Source organism: Tiliqua scincoides, chromosome 1, assembly GCF_035046505.1.
Source record: "Tiliqua scincoides isolate rTilSci1 chromosome 1, rTilSci1.hap2, whole genome shotgun sequence".
Lineage (NCBI taxonomy): Eukaryota > Metazoa > Chordata > Lepidosauria > Squamata > Scincidae > Tiliqua > Tiliqua scincoides.
In genome coordinates this window covers 12,032,130-12,036,508 of record NC_089821.1, presented here as the reverse complement: position 1 = coordinate 12,036,508, position 4,379 = coordinate 12,032,130, and the positions used below count along the sequence as shown (strand labels likewise).

Genomic DNA, 4,379 nt, shown 5'->3' with positions numbered 1-4,379 from the left:
TTTAAAAATCCATTGGCATTTTTACTTTGAGAAAGCTGTCCCGTTAAAGCTATTCGGAGATAAGAACATAAAAATGTCATTGCATGTGTTGTTAACATAGTGTCAAGTTCAGAAAAAGTGGGTGGGGGGAACAATAAGGGCCTAAGATCCTGATGCAGAGACAATAATAAAGCAGAAAATATTCACAGTGCACTTTAAGGCAATTTTCAAAGGAAATATTGATGGTTATTCTCGTAGGCTCTTCCCACATGATCAGGGACCTTGTTTTTTGTATCATTACCATCACAGAGCCTATGAGCTTTGTTCTAATGTGTGATTGAATGTGTGGTGGTTGGGGATGGGGCCAAGCAAGCATTGCTCCCCTCCTGACATACCAAGCAACTGTTACCTTGTAGATGCCTGATCTCATCTGAACTCAGAAGCTAAGCAGGGTCAGGCCTGGTTAGTACTTGGATGGGAGACCGCCTGGGAATACCGGGTGCTGTAGGCTTATACCATAGTCTTTCGAGACTGAAGGTTGCCAACCAAATGAACCTGCTTCCACTCACAGAGACTCCTCCTGAGATTTCTGTGGATTCTTCCCTCCAGCAAAGGCCCATCTGAAACTTGCTGAGGGTCCCTGAACCTCCAAGAGCAGATTTTCAATGCGTGCAGGGCAAAGGCCTAACAAGGGCGGAGACTGAGGGGCACCAGCCCTGGGCACTAAGCCACAGAGGTTGCATGACTGCCCCTCAAGTTCGACCCAAGTTCTGGAGGAGACACTAGCAGCTCTGCACCACCCATTCTTTCTCATGTGAAGAAAGTTATGCAAGTGGCACAAGGCAGTCAGTTCTGGGTTCTCCCCGGAGGAGGAGGTGTTGGCGGATTCACACCCTTCTCCTGTAGAGGCTCCCCTTCAAGGGGAGTTTGATTGACCTTGTTCATGCTTCTCTGGATGCAATCCAATAACTATTACTTCTGTAATCTTGCCATCCGTTGCCCTGACACTTTCCCAGCTCTCCAGTGTCGCAAACCAAAACCAACATTCTCTACCTTTTCCCGATGCGTAAAAACTTGGTAATATTATCTAACATGCTCAGCCCTGCTAACAATAGCACCATTTATTTTTCCAAAGGTGAATTTTTAAAATGCACAATGACAACTTTAACCCAATACAAAGCCATGCCTAGTGTGCGTAAAGGATAATTGACCTTCACAGTTAATTTTGGCTCTATTCTTTGTATTGGAGGTTATGAATATATATTGTCGGTAGAGGTGCCAGAGGTGCCAGAGGTGACTTTGAATACACTGCGTGCCAATGTCATCCTTGTGGCCGTTTGGCGCACACATCCAGCCAAAGCCTCCAAATTCTGCTACTTGCAAACACAGCCAAAAAAAGTGCTCTGAGCTTTGAGAAACATTTGAAAATTTATTAGCTGTTTTCCCTCCTGTCTCTAGAGCCATTGCCAGTGGAAGCTCAGCACTAGGCATGACAGGCTAATCTCATCCGCAGCATCAAGACCCAAGTCGATGATCTCAGAACCCAGACGTCTGACATGCTGAGCCACCCCTGCTGAGCCCCATTCATGGTACTCTGAAATGTTCTTTGAGAGGCCAGAGGGCTGCTGGTCAGCTCCCAAACAGACTTGCCCGTTCATGGTTTTCATACTTCATGAAAACTGCAAAGGTATAGTCAACACTTGTTCATGATAAGCAGTTTGTTTGGAACAATCCTATCAACATTGGGCAGCCCAATCCTAAAGTGAAGCTGCTTTGCTGCAGGCCCCCTGCACCTGCTCTCGAGTGTCGCAAATGTGCCTGCTCCAATCCCCATTCTGGTTGGCACAGGGGGGTGGGAGAAGGTGGTGGTGGGAAGGCAATATGGAGGCAGGGGGGTTCCTGGGCAGCGGGAGGGTGGACCGGGGACAGATTGTGCCCGGGAGGGTGTCCTGTCCTAATTTTCGAATCCTGCCGACTACACCAATTTGTCCCGTCCAAATATCTCAACTCCCTTCTAATGCCCGCTTTTTGGCTAATTAACACCCTCTTTATCTCTAGAACAACCGCTGTGGTGTGCAAAGGAATGAACACAGAACTCCTTATCTATAGCAACTACCCAAATTTATTGCTATGAATACAGAAACTCCCTGCAAGTCCTCTTGTCCAGAGGCCTTCCCTCCCCAAAACTCCACTTAACTCAGTGGGTAAAGGTCTGAAGCCTCCAATTCAAGTCCACTCTGGTCTCCAAAGCACAGTCCAGTCTTCCTGGTCTTCTGTGTCCTCCAGCAGAGTCCTGGCAGTCCCCTTCTCCTGTAGGTCTGGGTCAGGTAGCCCTCTTGGTCTGGTTCCCTCCGGGTCAGGTAGTGTCTCCCTCTGGGTCAGGGTCCGGGTTTCCCTCTGGGTCAGCGTCCCGCTTCCGGCTCTCCCTCTGGGTCAGCGTCCTGCTCCTTTGGTCCTTCTGAAGCTGCCTTTTATCCTTTGTGTCCCATTAAGTGCAAATGCAGCTCAGCTGTGAGCTACCTCCTTAGCTCATTCAAAGCCCCTCAAGGTCAAATGAAGCTCAGGTGTCCAACCAGGTCTCCATTGACCTTGATTGATTACAGCTGTGGAGCCAGCCCTGCCCTTCCCAGAGCTGTCAACCAGCTGTCAAAACATGGAATCGCTGTCAACACCACACCATCCACCTGATGATCTTCTGATCTTCCATTACAGAGGGGTGTGAGATTGGCAGCAGCACATGCCATATCCTGACCCCCAGTCCCAAGACTCAGAGGCCTATGCATGCTTCTCAAATTTGTGCCAGAGAAATAGCTGAGTAGCTGGAGTTTGACATGGGGTAAGGGAGAAAATATCCCCTTACCCTGAGATGACCTCCAGTCTGCTCCAACCCTGCACTGGATGAAACATAGGCCATGAGGCCTGACTGTACCTGCACAGGTATACTCTTAGAAACTAATTTGAACCAATTAGGTGACCTAAGATAGCCTAAAATGCTTTTCAGTAGAAACATTATTGAAACATTTTAGAAACATTGCCAGTCAGAATATATGTACATCATAGAAACTGCTTTTCTTACGTTGCCTCAGATCTGTATTAAAGGCCAGAATGAACCATTTTGCCAAGTACGTATATTCAGGGTAAGCCTGAAACCTCCCAGTTCCTGAGGTTGAATACCAAATGTCAACCCCCCCCCCCTTTGCTAACAGCACACCCACCACCATGTCTCCTAGTCTCCCACTCCCTAGAGTCAAAATGGATGAAGGCAATTGAGTGGAAGAGCAATTGTGCAGAAAAGAGTGGTGGGCTAGAGTGCTTTGACTCTCTAGCCTACCACTCATCTCCTCCATACTCCCTCTTCCACTTCATACCACTCATCTCTTTCAACTTCAGAATGTGGGAGGAGGGAGCATTAGAGGCAGGAGTGCAAATGAAAAAAGTAACCCCCTCCAAACCACCACCACCAGTTGGCCTCATGAATGGGATGGCCCTGAGAATAATTCAGCATAGGGCTCCATTTTGGGCTCCTTTAGAATCTGCCACAGATCAGAACGTGGTGGCTACTTTCTTATCACAGGGATATTAGCCAATCCTGGAGAAACAGTGGAAGATTTCTCAGCATAGAGAGCAGAACAATGGCCAAATTCTATTGGTTTCTAGCACCACTAAAACAAATGATCCATTGGTGCTACGCACTTTCCAACTGACTCAAAAGGTGACACAGTGGAGCATGTGACTTTGCCTCTGCCGCAAGCAGCCAGCTCTTCACGTCAGCAGACAATGGGCACCCACAGCCCCAGTGAGTACATACAGGGAATGGGAGGGGGGGAGGGTAGAAGGTGCAGTGACAGGGGCTGGGAAGAGGCGAATTGGGACCAGGAAGCAGGTCTCTTCAGTGGCAATAGAGTCCACCAAACCTAACCTCCTTCTTGATCTCAATTTGCCTCCCTGGGTGCACACAGACTTGTACCAGGGATATCACTGGCTCACCTTCAAGTGGATCCCGCTGGCCAGTGGGGGCATACCTTGGGACAAAGGAGGAATTGCATAATAGAAGACCTATGGAAGGATAAGGGGGTAAATTCCCTATCCCCTCCAAAGCTTCCCGATCCACCCCTTCTGCTGGATACAGTACACACTTTTCGGCATGGCTGCAACAGTGGGGGTTAGGGTTGAAAGATAGGATTGAGCTCTAAATAGGAGTGACTTGGTGGTCTCCTGCAGCTTTCCATACAATGTTTTACATTCCAGATAAACAGTCCCTGTGAAGTGAAAGAGGAAAGAAAATGGCCATGTCGCTTTTCCCAATCAAATTACAATCTGAAGCTGCAGTGCTGCCAAGGGGCTTTTTATGAAAAAGTCATTAGTTGCTGGATCTAAACTACGTCAACTGCAGATCAATA

The 4,379-nt window shown here is 48.1% G+C and overlaps 1 pseudogene; it reads left to right on the top strand.

Annotated features, from left to right (window-relative positions):
* Window positions 1-373: 373 nt before the first annotated feature.
* Window positions 374-490, top strand: LOC136638234 (5S ribosomal RNA; annotated as a pseudogene).
* Window positions 491-4,379: the final 3,889 nt, after the last annotated feature.